At 37.5% G+C, this 19169-nt stretch overlaps 1 long non-coding RNA gene across 1 annotated transcript in view; it reads left to right on the forward strand.

Annotated features, from left to right (window-relative positions):
- The first annotated feature begins 768 nt into the window (after positions 1–768).
- Positions 769–19169, forward strand: part of LOC308059784 — a 30555-nt gene continuing 12154 nt past the window's right edge. Inside the window, exon 1 of the long non-coding RNA XR_013926402.1 lies at positions 769–18912. This is a non-coding gene — a long non-coding RNA (uncharacterized lncRNA). The remainder of the gene's footprint in view (positions 18913–19169) is intronic.

Raw genomic sequence — 19169 nt, forward strand, 5'->3', positions numbered from 1 at the left:
TCATGCCTTGAACATCTGCAGCGTATTTGACCTGGGGGAGTAAAACAACAACCATAAGATGTATGCTTCTGATGCAGCAACATAGATATATTACTGACTATTAAACGTATTTATCCCCATAGTTACTGCTTACATGGCATCTTACCTTTCACAGCTGTTTAAAATTCTATGTAAAAGGTCTCTCAGAAATAAAAAAGTGGCACCTTTTTATTGACTTTTTAAGGGGACATCAGTACACTACCATATTCTGAGGTATGGCAGAGAGTTTCTTAGCAGAAAATATTTTTCTAATCTTTTCTTATCCAGCTTCTTCAGCAAAAAGGGTAGTTTAGGTTGACTATTCCATCTGTTTGTGTTATGCATAGTCCTTAATACCTATGAAAAGTGAATTAAAAAAAGATGTAAAAGGATGATAGGTTGCCCAGCAAGGTTGTAGATGCCCCATCTCTGGAAACATTCAAGGTCAAGTTGGACAGGGCTCTGAGCAACCTCATCTAGTTGAAGGTGTCCCTCCTCTTTGCAGGTGGTTGAACTAGATGATCTTTAAATGTCCTTTCTGGCCCAAATCATTTTACAATTCTATGAGTATTTTACACTTAGAGATGTTAGCAGCCACACCAACTGCAAGGCAATAGGAGGGCCAAAGGATTACTTCTTTATTTTCTCTGTTCCTACAAAACTCACATGATTTTATAGTAAGACAGCTGCAACTTCAGTAAATGATCCAAGTGGCTGGTTAGGTGGTAGGGCAATATCAGGAAAGCAGATCAGGAAAGCTTAAGTTTTCTCCCTTTTACAGGCAGCTGTAACAGTAAGTACAACCTCAGTTATATTACACACTGCTTTAAGAAGTTTGTAGCAGTGGAGCATCTTTTTGTGATGGCTTTCTGTCTCCAGAAAACAGTGGCCCACTTTTAAAGTGGTCCTCAGTCTAATACTGTCTTCTGAAGTTTGATAGATATTTCCTTAGCAGAAAATATTGTGTGTGGGTCTAATAATTCTACAGTAGTCCCTAAAAGCTTCATTTCAGTTCATTTAGCTCATTTTTTGTTTGAGGCTTGCAGCTGAAATCCGTAGGCTATACCAGCTTAATAAGTTACATTCACTGGCTGATTCTCAGTTAATGCATGTACGCTCTTAACCCAGCCCACTGTGAGACAACATGATTTCATGCAAACTTCAAAGGAAAAAGTTGCAGATGGTCTGCATTGCTTGGCAACTGTGCCAGGCCAGGAACTCGTGGTTGGGCTGTACCTTAGCCCATTATGTCTTCTTCACTCAATCATGTGTGTTTGAGCCTTCTGTCAGTCTCTGGAAATGCCAAATACCCATCTAAAGTTCATGATCGTGATTATGAAAAATGCATCAAATACATGTCAACTTTTCTAAGAAAGTGATGCCTGCAAAATATACAGTTAAATCTTCTTTCTCTCTCCTATTAAATCCATGTTTTTCCACTTACTTCCTTGAACAATACTGTTTTCTTCATTGACCAGAGTTATACAAGATTCAGAACATGAACAGTTAAGTCATTTCCTTAATATATTCCCTTCTCTTTTTTTATCACCTCTCCTTACGGTCACTGGTCTTTATGTCAGCTCATTTCTCTTATGCTATGCCTTTAATACACTTACCCTGCCACTTACATGACTGCTCATCTTCCTCTGTCACTTCTTCTAAGTCTAAAAACAGTCATGTGTGCCATCAGTGAAGCTCACATATTCATTTATCATTCAGAGGCAGGCTGTTACTTTTCTCTAAAATCTGATCCCTTAGCACTACAGCCAACCAGGACTTGCAGTAATCATTTCCCACATTCTCCCCCTTAAAGAGGATTAATCCTATCTTTAATACTTCTTTTCCCTTCCTCTGATAAAATGTAGGGAAAAGGCTGTTTGTGGTCAGCAGTCCTCAGGCTGGCAACTCTGCAATCAGGTTCAATTCGTTTTTCCTTCTTTGAAGTGCACGGGTGCTGTATTGTGGTTAGACACTACAAGCAGTCAGACCCTTTTCAGCTGCATTGACGGGGAGGATATTTTTTGTTGGGACATTTAACTGGTACTGAAGAAGCAGGGGTTAAGTTGCTCAGTTTGTTGCAGGTTTTGCTGTGTGACTGTGGGCAGCTCACCATTTCTCTGCATCTCAGTTCCAAGTCAGTAACATAGAAAAAAAAATATTTTCTGCTTTTCATCTTTTCTCAAGGTGTTCACAGAAAGAAACACTTTCTCTCTAACACTTTTAATAAAATTAGACCTTGCTGTAAGTTAGGATTTGAACACAAGTATTAAATATTAATTACAATTGTCTGCATGTTTCTCAGAGAGAACAGCAGCTGTGGTCTTTTCTGCATAGTTCTCTTGAAGCATCTTTAGAGTAATGAGTATTCTTCCCTGTTTTTTTTGACACAGAAGAGTTATATGTAGATACTTCTTTCACATAACAATCCTTGCCCTTTTCCAAAAAAAGAAAGAAAAAAGTTTAAATAACCTTTTAAATGAAATATTACAATAGTCCAGCATTTTAAGGATGAAAGTGCAGTTTTCTAAAAGGTCAGTTCGGTCCCTGAAAATGTTTTCAGTTTAGACAATACATTATGAACTCCGTGAAATCTAGTAGCAATTTTCAGCACCACTAACAATAGGAAGTAAATTCCAGTCATTCACAGTAAGATGGCAATGTGGTGACATTTGATGCTTGACTATGTGTGCTTTGAGTTACTGCAAGAAACTGCCTGCTGAGGGGAGAAAACCTTTCCCTAGTTAATCAGATGAATTTTAGATATAGGTGAAAAATAAAAACAGAACAGTTTATGAAGTGATTGCAAGTGATCAGCTCTGTGGCAGTTTTCCCCACCCTCATTTAGCAGATAAGAATTGAAATTTATCACATTAATAAATCCCAATGAAACCAAAAATCTTGCTTATTCTGTACAATTGTATTTGACAGATGTTTTTATCTTTTACTTCCACTGAGTCACTACCATTATGTTTTATTTTCCAGATGTATGTCCTTGCTCTCTTAAAACTACAGCAATTCCACTACACAGTAAAGCAATAAATTTATAGAACATTCTTCTGAAGTGCCTGCTTGTTTCATAATTCCACTTCCATATCCTTAGTTGTTCTAAAATATATTGAACTGTCAATGTGGGGGTCAGGAGATTAGAACACTTTGTAGTTTCTCTGCCAATGCCTTTGTTTAACTCTGAAAATAAGCTACACTACCAAGGGAGCAATGAAATCAAGGATACATAGAGACACAAAGACATAAAAATATTAAACACTGTAAACTGCAGACTTTTCTTAAGAGGGAAAGTGGTATCTCCACATGTATTTACCTTGGGTACCCACAGCAAACTGTTCTTTATTAAAACTTGTAAAGAATACAAAACAGCACGCAAGGGGCTTGCAATTAAAAAAAAAAAAAAAAGAAAAGAAAAAGTTGCACTCTGTCCTCAGAGCTAGTCTCAAAGAATCATCTGCCTTTTGACCTTGAAATAGTACACATTCTGTCTGACCATGGTTTACTGTCGGTTATGTTAAATTTCATTTAATCGTTTGCTTTTACCTGGAAATCAGCAAACCTCATGGGGTTTGCTTGGAATTTTGTGAGACCTTTCTGGGTTTTCATAATATTGAAGGCAAATGTTGCATGTTTTCTTATAATTTCCTAGGAAACAAACAGTATAATAATAATAAAAAAGTCTTTCAGAACCCCTAAAAGGACAAAAGGTCATAGGATAATATTTATTAATATCAGACTTTGGTTTATATTTAAATAGGAGCTTATTCTGTCAGATAAAACACCGATCCATTTGAAGCAGAACAATTTTATGAACAGGGATAATTAGATAATTAATTAGGAAGCCATAATAGAGTTTTAAGATGAATGCTTTTGTGTTTGTGGGAAAGCCAATATTAACATATGTCAGAAAGAGAGCATGCATGATGGGGCTTTGTCAGGCCCAAGAGATGAAGGTGTTCTAAAAGTCAAGAAGAAAGTAAAATTGTGAACATTTTAGCTTATGCTCAAGTGTATAGAACTGTGTGATAACAAGCCAAAGCTTGTTGTCTATGAAGCTCCACAAAACCTCCAAAGCCACTGTCTTAAGGTCCTGGAACTCCTTCACACTTTTAAGTCTAAACAATTTGGAGCTCTCAGACCAAGTAAATCGTCAGAGCTTTAGGGCAACCAGCAAAACTGAAAATCAAAGTTTGATCATGGATTTACTCATCAGACATCTGCCTCCACTACACCATACAAGGCACAGATCACAGCCCATCTCAAACCACATCAGAATCTTCTGAAAATAATACTCCACTCAGACGAAAACATGCAAGTCAGGACACAGAGAATGGATCGTTAATGCCTTCCTCCATTTTTATCTAGGCTTGTGGAAAGCCTCTTTATGAGTGCTTACTTCAGTATTGCCCTGAATGCATCCATTAAGAACCATTCTGTACAGGTACTATTTCTAATCCATTGCTCTGATGAAGTCGCCTTTCTTGGAATCATATGCTCAGCTCCTACCTCAGATCTGTCTAGGGCACAATTTGTTCCACTTCAGACAATCACTTGCAAGCTTGTTTCGGGCCTGTGCCTCACACCTAGCAGGAATGCCTTGTAAAAATCCCTGTGGTTGGTATTTCCACTCTGTTCAGTATAGATTTTCAAACCTTTCTTGTCCCTGGCGTCTGAACACAAGTGAATAATGAATTAATAAATACAGGTAAAATTTGTCACTTAAACTTTAACTTTGTAAATTGACAAATATATATGTGCTGAGGATAGTTGCATATATTTTGAAACCCAGAGGGTAAGGAAACTGAAGGTGAGAAAGCCTTTGAACTTCTCTAGTCAGTCTATGGGAAGACAGCATAGAGAGAGGAGTCAGGTTTGTTCTACAGCAATTTAATACTGTGCTTTACTCAGAAAGTTATATGATTTCCACACAGACTGCTGCAGGCCCAATGATTGTGCCTCGCAGAAACAATCATTGCTGTCTAGGGTAGGTAGTTCTATATATTTGAAGAACAGAAAGCTGTTCTTATTCACATTTGGATTCTAGCATGGCTTTTTAAATTGTCAGTTTTCATAAGGTTAGGAAATAATTGGGTCCTTCTGTTCTTTTTTCACCAGTTTATAGATTTGACATCACAAAACAACCAACAGACCAAAAAAACCCACAAATAAAAAAGCTTTAGAAAAGTGTCTGGGATATTATTTTCCTTTAATATCCCCAACAGGAAATAATAACTTCAACACAGTGTAAGGCAGATAGTTGTTACCAAATAAGCGCACATAAAAAGATTTTGAGTATCCCACTAGACACCTATCTAATATAATACCAGAGAATACTTCTCTTCTGAGTCCATTTAAATATTGAGACAAACAAGTTATGCCAAATAAAATCCTCTGTTTAAACCTCAGGATTAGATTCAGGCAGACAGGACAGTGAATAAAAATTCTGAAAACCTAGAAAGTAACTCAACTAATAGTGCCCCAAAGGAAGGGAAATTCTCAGCAGGAGTTCATGTAGAGAGAAAAAAGAGTGTACTCAAAAGAGACTTGTGATGCCTTAGCAGAATAAAGGATCTAAAGGTATTGCTCTTAACTTTTGACCTGGCACTACAATCCTTTGAGACCTCTGCCTTCTGGATGAAAGGGAAAGAAAAAGAAAAGATGGGTCTTAGTTTCATCTGGACAAATAGGAATACTACGTTATTCAAGTGTGTGACCTTGGCTATGTGATTTACCTTATCTGGAAAAATAAGCAACAGCAATCTGTGCATATAAAGAAGATGTCAAAGTTTAGGCAACACTGAAGTGCTTTGGGGGTTTTATATGTTTAGACTTATAACTATGCAGATATCTAGCCACCAAGAGTGTTTTAAAGCACCATGATTCTCAGATCATTCACCCAAGAAGGCAAAAGTCCTCAAACATCCTCTGAGGCACTTCTTTTTGGACATATAAATAGTTTTATAAATCTGTTTCACTGAACATTATTCCAGAGACCGCAGTTCAGCTTTCATCTGGCTATTTGTTTATAAGTAATCTGGATATTTGTTAGTAGTTGTGAAGGACAAGGACAACTTACTATTTATCTATGTATCTAATCTTCTGTACCTAACGCAATGCCATCCATTCATGTGAGCTTATCCTTTTCTACTCCAACTGAAGAGATATTAAAGACAGAAGGATACTGGTCTGGTTTTTGATTCTGTTGTAGTTGCTTTATTTCAGTGGAATGCAGTCAGTTTCTACGGGCTTGGGCAAAACTTTGAAAATTATTAAGACTTCTCTCCTATATTTCTTTAATGTCCAGAAATAAACATTTTTTTCTTTATCTGAAATTCAACATTTTCCTTTCTTAATAAAAAAGAAAAGCAACATTATTATTATTTCCCATGTATGAAGTTTACCATTAGTTCACTAAGCTATTATGTCAAGTCACCATATATAATAGTCTTTTAGTCTTATATCTCTACAGGTAAGAAAGAAAAGGAGGGGTGGGGAGGCGCAGACATGAGACATGGGGGACAGAGTCCTGAAGTGACCTGTTGCCTTATAAATATCTCACCATAGAACAAAGTTCAATATGAGATGTATGTGTGAGAGCTGTTAGTTATACTGCTGATTCACAGACATGTAAAATGTTCTCAAACTGGAATTATGATGTAAATAAAGGTGAGAGATTTTGGTTGTGCAGTCTCTGAAAATAACTCTCTTCAAAGGCTCAAGCCTGTGATATGCATTGATTCCAAGATGATGGTCCTCTTTGCTCATGGGGTTCACTGAACCAAGGAGAATTTTTTTTATAATATTGCAAGCTTAGATACCTTACGATAATTATCTGGTACTGAAGCAATTTGAAACCGTGTCTTTGATACAGTGTAAGAGTACAAATGAAATGATTTCCAATTTTACTCTTCATTTTAGAGTTGTTGCCAAAGGTCACATGCAGTGTGAAATGAGTGAAATTCTGATATGACAATAAGACTACACCTATACTAAGAAACAGGGCAGAAACCCTTGTTAAGTCAGGACAGTATGGATCGTAGCTAATGGCTGGATGCTCTAACATCTAAATTGTGTAACTGCAAACAAACTGATTACTGGGAATGGTGTCTGACCTCAGCTCACTCCCAGACTGGCCATCGCCTGAGCTGGTTCGAGCTTGTAGTGGACCGAGCTGTACTAAGGAATCACAAAAGGGGCAAAAGCAACGCTAGTACCTCTGACTCTGGTGATCTTACTGGAACCAGGGTAGTGTAAAAGTCACAAGAGTGTTCAACAAAAGAAAAGAAAAATATCCATTTTTTTGGAAGTCCAGCTAAACAACTTTATGTTTAGCAATACCTACTCTAAACTGAACCTCTTCACCTGACCTTTATTTATAAATAATCTTGGAGATTTTTCGCCTGTGTTTTAAACAAAAAGATAATTTATCCGGGAAGCAAGATGACACTTCAGTTTCTTTAGAAAATAATAGATAACTAGAAAAGGAGAGAAAACATCATCTATTTTTGTTGTATTTTTTTAAGCAGGATGTTTTAGAAACCTTATCTTAGTAAAACAAATAACCTTCTCCTTCAGCTGCGAACAATCGCAACAAAAATACTCCTACCACAGTCTTAAAATCTGCAGAACAGAAGCCTCCTTTATAGTCACAGAAAAATATTGTAGAGCCTTAGAAGATGCAATGACTGAAGCCCCAGCCCTTAGTGAATTATGACAAAAAAGAGATTGTCCCAGTGGCCAGCTTTAATTGTTCTTCATGCACTTGAAAATGCCACGTAAATGTGAGAGACCCAGTTACTGGATTTTTTATGTGTTTTTGATAAAAGATGCATCAATCATTAGTAGTTATGAGATGTTTCTGTAAGAGGGCTATAAAGGGTATCACAGCCTGGTTCTTATGCTGCAGACAGCATCCAACAAAGACTCTGCTGTTGTTGAGCTGACTGCAGAACTGTCAGCTCTGCCTTTTGCTCTACCTTTCTGAAAGGCTGTTTGTTTCCTTTGCGACAGATAAGGATGTGGGTCATTATTGTTAACAGGCAGGAAGGAATAATGGGGTACAAATTTTGCTTGTGCTGTTTGGTTTCTATTCCATCTTTCTCCCTTTGATTTTAAATTCAATTTTTTCTTCAGGTGCCTTTACCGGTTTCACACTCTCACTCTCCTCCAGTCTTGTTTCCCTGTGCAAAATGGATAACAAGTTATACTGTAAGAAATGCTTCACTAATTCCCTTGAAGGTCAAAAAGGTAGAGGCAATGTTGTCACTGAGCTCTAGTACTGAAGGGCAGTATCTTAACCATCAACTTAGAAGATATTCAGAGGCAGTAATCCCTTCATTTGTCACATTGCATCGAGTGCAAGGAGTGAATGAGAATTAAATTGATTGCTAAAAATCTAGTTATTAATTTTGATTCTAAGCCTAGTCCAACAAAATTTCCAGTTAAAGCTTCAATGCATATTTACATGGTGTCTCTACTGTACTGAAAGTACATGAAGGTACTAAAGTACTGAAAATGTCCCATGCCAGCCTACATCATAAAACTATGCAGGAAGAACAATTCTTGAAGTCCTTCTCTTGAATGACGTAGACTCACAACACCACAGAAAGCATGCAGATTTAACTTGGGTCTGCGACATCTAGTAAGTTCCCAAACTGCTAGATAAAATCTCTTTCAGTTATTTTAGAATTTTTTTTTTTTTTAATTTGATGCACTCCTTTGAATAATCAAATTTTCCCTGTTTTTCCCAGAAACTGATTGGTGAATTCAACTTGAAATATCTAACGGATACCTACTATAGTTTACTTTTAACTCTATTTTACATTTAATTTTATTTTTTTGGCAGAAAAACATGCCTGGGTCAACTTAAAACATTTATGCCTAAGTGACCTTCGTGTACAGAGAGAGACATTCACATATGTAGCAGCATTATAATTGCTGTATCTTTCATTTGAACTCCATCAATCACTGACAGTTCTGTTTTTAAAGGTACATGCTCTGGATGAACATAACAGGTGTTTTTTTTTGTCCATTTTGACAGCTTCTGTAACAGGTAGCAAGATGTTATCTTTTGAAACCTGATTCTCCTCTTATTTGTACCAATGTGGCTCTGATTAACCCTACTTGCTCTTATGGATTTAAATAAATATTAATTTGCACCATTATGAGAAAGACTGAACTTAAGATCACAGTGCATTTGACAACCTTTCCTACATAGTTGGAAGAAAAAGGAACAATTATATGCTAGAACTAGGTTATGTTCGTGGTTTTTTTTTTTTTTCAAATCACAAATTTCTGCTAGACTTAGGTTCAGCTCCACAACAAGAAAAGAAAGGAAAAAAGGAAGGAAGGCAGGAAGGGAGGGAGGGAGAAAAGGAAGGAAGGAAGGAAGGAAGAAGGAAGGAAGGAAGAAGGAAGGAAGGAAGGAAGGAAGAAAGAAAGAAAGAAAGAAAGAAAGAAAGAAAGAAAGAAAGAAAGAAAGAAAGAAAGAAAGAAAGAAAAAGAAAGACACATACCCCTCCCCAAACCAAGAACAATAACAAATCCCTTATTCTCCTTCTATTTACATTTAGAGCTGCATTGACTTTGAAAGGTAATTATTACATCAGAACAAGAGAAGAATCAAGTTAAATCAAGTTAAATATAGGTAAGTAATACAGGGCATGTGTGCACACATGTGATATAGGTGTCTATAAGCATGATCACACACACAACTCTGGACCATTTTTGTTCAATATTAACAACAATCTTGATATATAAGAAGGTATGTTCTCCAGACCTTTTTAAAACAGTAATGAGAGGTTCATGGTTTGATTCTTCAGCTATGAGTAGAACCACAAATACAGGTCTGGAAAACTTCAAATCCATAAACAGTTTGGGTTCCAGGCATCTCTTTTCTCTCTGTATACATTTGCATACTACTGGCTTCTTTGCCCTAGATGTACATTAAACTGTTTTCCAGTCTTCTCTTTGCCACAGCATAAAAACAACTCCAAAGCCGTCCTGAAGTTCATTCTTAGGTTTCCAGAGGTACCCTGATATCAAAATGCTGAGTATTAGGTGCTGCAGGAATCATATCTTCAAGGTTTAAAGTTTTCTCATTAAATTATATCCATTACCATTCTTTCAGTTTGTGTAAAACTTCTGTTATGGTTTTTTATTCCTGAAATAGGTTATTGATTCATGTACATAAATCTTTTTACCATTTCTTAAGTATTACTTGGATTATAAATTTACTGTGGCTTTGTAATGTTTCAAATTTCCCAGCATCTGATTTCACACCATTGGGTGTCAGTATGACTCCCAAATATGATTATTTTCATTTTGAAATAAACATGGCTATGTCTTTTAAAGTTAGCCTGCTGGCCAATCAATTTCTGAAACTTTCCTTAGTCTGTGAGAACACTGACTTCACCAGGAAATGGTAGTGCTTGGGCACTCTGAAAATGTAACTAATTTTGTTTGAGGACTAAATAGGGAGGTAAGTGTCTGAGGGTAGCCCCTTAAACTAAAAGTCTGCTGCTCTGAAATCAGGCTGCCTGTACCTGTGTATTTTACCAGGAGCCCTGACCCCATCTCACTACACTAAGGTGTATAGGAAGGACTTTCCAGGTAAGGTATTTTGTGTACAGATGCAAGTGCATTACTGAGGACTAGGACAAACATGTAGTTTCTGAAATCAATGAGGCTTAAAGTCAACGTGAGATCATCCTGTGGTCCTCTAGCACTTTGGGAGGAGGCTGTAGATCAGGACAGTCTGAAGAGCCTGGAGGGTAATTCAGCTCACTCTTAGGTAGACCTTTAAAGGCTGGTCCTTTGATTTAGTCTCCAGGCTTCATTGGCTGTATTGATTAAATCCTGTTAAGTACATAGGAAATGTATGTATCTATCTTTTCTTTAGGCACCTACATTCAGGTAAATTAAATCTGGATCTAAATCTCATTTCACAAGACTATTCTTACTAAGCTTATATCAATATAAGTATTGAATATTATGATAAGGAAATCTGCTGCCATATCACTACTACAATTAGGGCTGACATGGCTTTTGTGATGTGAAGACTCAAATTAACTTCTGTCACTGTGTGAGCCTCAAAACACACGGATGATCCTCTAGTTCTCTAGCAAAGTAATGGCAACTTTTCCTTAGCTGTCTTTTTTAGTTTTCAGAAGGCACTCAAATCAGATACAAAGTGACAAATTTTTAAAAGTTGGTTTTTTCTGTAATAAATTTCAAACTTCAGACACAAAATAGTGCCAGATGTTTGATCCCCATGCATGCTGATTGGCAGAGTGAAGGCAAAAGAATGTTTTAAAGGTGTTATTTTTTTTACATATATAAATGGACATCTGAGCCCTCCTATCTCCTCAAAATATCCATCTCTTAATTCCCTTTCTGCTCATCTTCACTGCCAGACTCATATGTGCCATTGTTCTGTTACCCCATGTGTTTACCCTGCCCACCATACATCTCTGCATCAGAGCAAAGAACAGAAGCTCAGAAATCTCTGGAGTAGGAAAGCTGCCAGAGGAGCTAAAAGCAGATTTTGGAGACTGGTTTACCCAGAAAGTCTGCATGTCACATAAGACTTCCAGCAGGTCTGCTGAAATGCACCTTTGTGGGAGACAAAGAGCTGCTTTGAGAGCAATCAGGATCCCTGGTGAAAGCTCTTTCTGTTCAGACCAGCTGCTTGGTTAGTCCTCAGAAAACACTGATGGGATTGTTTCAAGTTTTATGCACATTTGCCTAAGGCATTGGATGGGCGCTTCTTTAAATAGAAAAATGAATAACCAAATCACAAACGATTAAGAGACAAGTACAATGGTGATTTTTGTGGTACCTCATCCTACCTGTACTTGGATGTGCAGATGTATTTTTAGTTCACTGGCAGCTGTCCTGGAGTGGGAAGTCATCAAAAACCTGTAAGGGCAGATCATAGAATTAGGACACACAAAGCTCACTTTCCATTGTTGGTGCCAGCAGTTCCCCCACAAAATGTTTTTACGTTTCAGGCCTGGGACTGCCACCACTTTGATTAGCTAGCCTGTACTTCTAAAAACTTCAAGTGTAGGCCAATATTTTCTTTCTAGGTCTTGGTTTCCCGGTAAAAGAAGGTGAGAAAAAACCCCTTCCTTTCTCCTTGTTCTGGTGGTTTTTTTTTGTTGGGGTTTATGTTGTTGTTGTTGGGTTTTGTTGTTTGGTTTTTTTTTTTAATTAAAGCATCTTCAAGGTAGGAAGTTGTACATTCCTTAGTGAGCAGGCATTTAGCCATCTCTGCAGAGCCCCTGCATGGTGGTATAAAAAGAATAGAACACGAAAAGTGTTCACACCACAGATTATACAACACTGATCTGAAAAATAAAGACCAGATCCTATGGAATACACTCAGTTGGATTCTGTATTTGAATCTATGCAAGAATTATGTATGCAGTTAAATTTTAAAGTCTTTTTCAAAGGCAGAATCAGGATACCCTTTCGGTATTCCTCCCTTTAACTTTTTAGGAAGATTAGTAAACAGTAAATTTTAATTTTGACAGATTCTGCCAAGTACAGTCAAAGACCTAATATTTTTTGTTAGGAAAAGGAAGAGGGCAATTGTTTGCACAAGAATATATGCCAAACTTATTTTCAAAGACTGACATTTCAGAAATTTAACTGGCTTTCTTCTGTGTCTATCTTAGAGGACTAATAATTTAAATGAAAATAATTATATTTTATTTTTAGCTTCAGTTATTCAACTTCTGTATCAGACACAGTTTGGCATTTGGAGGAATCCATGTCTTTACTACAATAGTTGTCTAGTTGAAGCGTATCAATGAAGAGGCTCTTTGTTAGGAAACAAAACAAAGCTTTTTTTTTTGCTGTTTAAAAAAAACCCACCACCCCCAAACCCACAAAAAAGCAACCTTGAAAAAAAAACCCCAACCACCAGGAAACTACCTTGCAACTAAATCAAAGAGGATATTTTTACGTGGGTTTTTGGCAGCACGTGTCATGAGAAGCTCTGTGGAATCACAGTGCCTGCATTCACTAGATGCTTCTATGTGTCTTCTTTGAAATTAGGTGGTGGGATTGGAAATTCTCTGCAGCTAGTCTGTCTCTTTGATAAAACGGGCCATCAGTGGCATCTTTGCTAAAAGCTTGCTGCTGTTTTTAGTGCTGCATGTCTTTCTCCAGAGAAAAAAGCACCTGTGAGCTCCACTGCCACATGCCTGCTGTGTGACTGCAGCTATCTGTTACCATAGTGTTTGCTTTCATACATCTTCAACTTTTCAAGGAGTTTGCCTGTTTAAGGTAATTTTACAAATGGTGCTATTGAGGAAGCATGGTATAACATAAAGACTGTCTGAGATCTTTCATGGAAAGTGTTTTTTGCTTTCTATCTTGTTCTCTGCTTTATAACATGGAAGAAAAATTGCGCTTCCTTTGGTATCACATACATACAACATATTCACAAAGATGAGAGGAAAAATAAAAGGAAGCCAGAATCCTCTTCGAAACGTGACACATTTATACCATTCCTGGGACTCAAATCAGTTTAGGTGAGTATATCAAACCAGCTTAAATGGTTTTGTGATAGTTTGCATTTGCAGAGCAGTTCCAGTCTTCCCAGTAAATCAGGACTTTTCTTCTATTTTGCTGAGTGTGCTTTTGGCTCAGCAACATAGCTGTGCATTTGTTTTGCAAGAAAGCACATCTTCTGGTTGTAACAGAGACAAGTAAAACATTTCTGTTCTGCTGGACCTGTTTTGGTGCTTTTTGCTATGAAATTATCAAGAACTTAAGTACAGGAAGGTGGTGTTGCTGAAGGATGTTGCCTGTTGCATTTCTCTCTCTTTCCTGCTCATGCCAAATGCACCTCTGGGGAATAATCAAGGGAAACAAGAACAAAGAGAAAAAGAAAGAGAAAATGAAGGGAATTGTAGAACTAGACCACTCTATGATTGCAGGTACTCTACGTGTCACTTACAGCTCAGATCATTAGCACAAAGAGGAAAAGAAAGGGAGAAGTTTTTAATTTATTTTGAATTAGAATGGGGAAAGATGATCTATTAATCTCAGTACATATAAATTTGCTCTGACTTCAATAAAAAATGCTGCTATGCTGAAATGATAGGACCAGAAAAAGAGGTAAAGATAAAGATAAAACTCTCTTGAACTACATCAGCCGGAGTAAGCACTAGTTGCTCTTAACTGAAAAAAAACATGCCCCTGTTAGGCATTCAGGTGGTGATAGGTCTGTAGAAAAAATTTGGCCTGTAGGAAAAAGTGCAACTTAGGCTCTGTGCAAGTGGAGACTTGGCCATTGATGGAAGGAAGAGGTGCTAATAAGGACAGAGCATGAGTCAGGTCAGTTTGTCTTCAGTGGTTAACCGTATATTCATTTTGACAGTTTTCTGTCATGAACGACAGCAAATCACACAATCAGAGCTCAAGATGTCAGCAATACCACAAGAAGGTGAAACAACTTAGTGAGTCATGGATTTACTAGAATGCCTAATACATCTGAGATTTGCTACACTGTGGCCTTTTAGCTCTGAATCATGGCATACGTGTGATACAGGCTACATGAAATGGTGACAGCTGTATGCCCCTGCAGCCAATCCTGTTCAGAGTGTGGGTGTATTTGGCTGAGATATTAACACGAGAGACAGAAAGTGGTGTGGTAAATGTATTTAAAAGAAATGCTGGCCTAAATATTCTTGCAGTATTGGAACACAGTCTAGGGGAGCAGCAAGCATTTTTGGAAGATGTGTAACACCAGATACCCTGGGTCAGTTAGAGAAAAACATAATCCTATACAGAGTATGATAAGTAACCTGAGTGATAGATCACCTAACTTATAGTGAAATGCATAGAACAGAACAGAATATTCATCTCATTTAGTGAAGACATTAATATGAGAGAGCACCATTTGAATGGTTACTGTATCTACCATATCTATATTATATCCAACATATCTACATTTTATCTACAATATAATAATCAGTTCAGCCACAGCAGAGTCTGATAGGCATCAGTGTCCAATTCCTGTCATACCTAACTGCTTTGGAAAATATGTTGTGCCAATGCATTCATTGCTGAGAACTAGCACTTGGAACTTTTTTGGAATAACAGTAGCTGAAGTCATAAATATAGCTAACTTTTGCTCACCACTATTTTCTGAGTGCTTGCAAAACTGCATAAAAAGTGTTGTTGCTCAGCTCTATGTACCACTCCGTGGAGTCAGTGCAATTCAGAGAGACTGCAGCATGTCCTAACTATTTCTTCATTTTGCACAGGTGAGACAAAACATGCTGTGGAGGTCGAAGAGGCACCACCCTCTTACTGCATTTATTCATGTGAAAACTGAACTAAATAACTAGGATGCAACCACGTAGGGCTTTAAAATTTAACACTGAACACATTGAACCGAGTCCACACCAGCTGGCAACCAGCAAAGAGAGCAAAATAGCAGTTAAGCAGAAATCAAAATTATTCCCATACAATTATGGATAGACAGGAATTCTGTATTTTTTAAACTGGACTGACACATTTTCCTGCATTCATTCTGTGTAATAATCCTATATGTTGTTTTACCTACAATTCTGCTGATGAATTGGATAGTTTAGATTACACACCTGAAGTGCATACTAAAAAGAGTTACATTAAAATAAATGAACCTATTCATTTGCAGAGAGCTGTGAGAGAGAAAGGTTTAAATATTCACAGCAGGTGGCACTACCTATTTCATTTCAAAATATTGCCAGGGAAAAGAAGAATCTAATCTCTATCTGACGTCAGGAAGGGGTTATGAAGAGTATTACATCCAGCTTCAGCTTTGGACTTTCAAAGAAACCAGAAAGACCCCTGTGTCTATATTTTATTTACATTTGGAGCTGACTGGTGACCTGTTCCCCTTTATTCCCTGTGTCATCTTTCCATACCTCCAGCCCCTGATGTCAAATATCCTTTCCAGGGTAAATGTCAGAGGGGGAGGGGAGATTTTTCTTGTGGGGAGAGTTCATTGCCTATTCCTCCCTAATACTGAAATGTCAGCCGTTGTTCTTTCTGGTTAAAATAAAAAGAAACACTATTTTTCGTGTACCAATTAAACGCCTATTACAAAGAATCACTGGGGTAACTTCATACCATAGAGGGTTCGGATTTCTGTGTTTATGGGAACATTCATAGGTGTATTTTGTCCTTACAGAGGAAGCACACTGGTCTCTGAGAAACGTTTGTACTGTTAAAAATTCTGTGCATGGAATATAGGCGGGATGTGCTGTTACCCTGTAATCCTGTAATGAGGTACTATTATTGTAAGCAACAGGCCATAAGCTTTGTACTGGGATCGCAAATACGTGAGGGCTGAAGCTCTTCAGGCCTGCTCTGCCTGAACTTGTCCTCACCCACCTGCAGCATTTTTTTCACTCAGTTTAACAGTGACAGACTGATGCAATTCTCTAATGCAGACAAATGCAGGCCTGGTCTGAGAACAGAGTCCTTGAGAAGTGGGGGTACAAGCTGCAGTGTGGAGAAGCACAGGAGTGGAGTGATAGGGCATGGATTGCAGGCTGGAACTGAAGACCCCACAGCAATAAACAATTCACCCATGGTCAATTATAGACAAGCAGACCTGTAGCTGAGCGAAGCTGGGCTTAGGGGTGACCAAGATAGTAAATCCAGCTGTAGAGCAATGGAGAAAGAACAAAGTGTGGAAGCATGTTATCAGACGTAGAACAATGACCCCAGGTGAGCCCTACAGTAAGAAGAGAGACACCATCAGCATGAATATCACATGCTTCCTGGGAAAGGAATCCAGCTGCTGAGAACTTGCTGTTATAACCCACACAGACACACCAGAACTGAAACCACCAACATTAGGACCTGAAGGAGAAGGGGCAGGGCAAGCACACCACCAGGAAAAGGGCTAGAAATTAAGAAGAGCACATATAGCATTTCAGCTGTGTTAGTATTCATTCTTTTTCTTTAAAAATTAGGTTTGGTATAATAATGATTAGGTTGTTCAGATTTCAGCTATGCTAACAAGAAATTAATGTCTTTATATGTATGCTTCCTCTTGCTCAAAATGACATTTCGGGCATTACAACTCATATGCATTTACATTTTCACCAAGGGCATGCACGAGTGGCCATATGTGAATGTAGTATGTACAAAGAATGTCTGATGGCCATGCCAATGAGAGTCCTCTCTCTTAACTGTGGAGACAAAAATCAGCCACCTTCCAAAAAGCTAGTACAGCTGAAGTTTCAGTAATGCAGACTTACCTATGCTGTCTTCCCAGTGTGCCCCAATTCTGATTGACAAAGACCATTCTGAAAGTGAAAATTTATTTCAGTTTCCATGACCCATTCAGCACTTGACCTGTTAGCATGACAGCCAAAAAGTGTGCCAATCACTGTGAGATATTTCTATTAATTTCAGCATTAACTGCAAAAATAACTGGTCTGGGCATTCTGGAAGTACTGTGGCTTGGGCATATAATAAAACTGAGCATTGGGTTTATCTGAATGGATCTTAATGATGCATATGAAAAAGTGTATAACTTTGGATATAAACATCTGGTTGATGACTGGTGAGGGACTGGCTAGTGTTCATTTGTACCACTGCCCACTAGTAGACAGGGTCTAAACAACCCATTTCATCATGAATCTACACCACTGACAGACAGTCTTCCACAGCTCTGCTCAGAGCTGTTTGTCCTTCTGGATGGAATTTGATCTCTGCTGCTAATGTCACTGTGGTACTGCTTGTAGCCATGATGGGTAACATAGTGTTTTCCACAAACTGTTATGCAGGCAAAGATTTGCACGTTGTTTGCCCATTAGTTCTCTGAGGGAACCTTAAATAATCTTTGCATCTGATGCAGTTTTCCTCATTTCATTTCAAATAATAAAACAGGTTTTGTCCTGGGAGAAGATGATTTCCATAATTTTAGCCAGAAGTGAAAATATGTATGGAACAAGGATAGAAATTAATCCTGCAAAATACCTATTGAGCCTCAGCACATAATATTTTTAAATCACAGTTGCTCATATTTGATGCGGGTTTTTTTCTTCTATTCTTTGTCTTCATTACTTTTTAGTTCTTTTTTTTATTATTTTATTTGGTCTTATATCATTAGATCAGTTTGATGTTACCCCTAGTTCTTCTCACATTATTATTTTCCATGTGCAGAAGTTTATTCCCACTGAAGACACTTGTAGTCCTGCTGTTTTTAATGTAAGCAAGTTTTGACCCATTGAATAGACAAGGCTTTAAACTGTCCATTTTATAAGACATTTTTTCTTAGGCTGTGAACCCCTGAGGTACTATGCCAAGGTTAGGAAGCTGTGCATAGTTATTTTTTGCTTTATAAAATGTTTAACATTTTTGGTGCATAAATCATTTTTAGCTTTACCTAATTTCAGAGCATAAAGGGCATGTCAAACTTTACTAAACCGAAGCCCCAGGAAACAGTCTATAACAATGATGGATTTTTATAATGATATAACCCTTAATGAATTATTGTAGTTCCTTAACAAGGTTTTAATAAGAAATTTCTTTTGCCGGCATGGTTATTAGTTCTCTCATCTGAATAGCCCTGGGCCTGTCTGCCATGGAATTCTACAACATAATTTTTCTTTCTGTGTCAATCACACAACACGGCAAAACTCCAAGCCGTGAATAAAACAAACTTGCTTTTCATTTCTTTGCTTTTTTTTTATTTTTTTTTACTTTAAAGGTCATGGTTTCTGAATATGTAACTTGAAATGAAGATGTGCTGACTACAAGACAACTGCTCCTCATGTATAATGGAAGAATGCCTACTGCCATTCATACACTTTCCTGTATGCTAAGGTGTCTTGGAGGAATTGACTGCAGTACACAATCTCTTTACGCTGAGTGGGTGCTTGTCTCTGTTCTTGTGTGTATTTATATGGATAAGTTGTACTCTTCTTTTTCTTTATGAATTTCTATATGTCTGAATAGTGTTTTGAACATTTAAAACCATTAAACTTTTTTTATTTTAGTGACCATATGTATATTTGTGACTGTGTGTGCATGTGTGTATACACATAGTTGTTTACTAATGTCCACTTGAGACAATATAACTGCATTTTTAAACTATAGCTTTAAAATAATAAAATAGAATTAAACCT

The sequence above is a fragment of the Falco punctatus genome (assembly GCF_963210335.1).
Source record: "Falco punctatus genome assembly, chromosome: 2".
NCBI lineage: Eukaryota > Metazoa > Chordata > Aves > Falconiformes > Falconidae > Falco > Falco punctatus.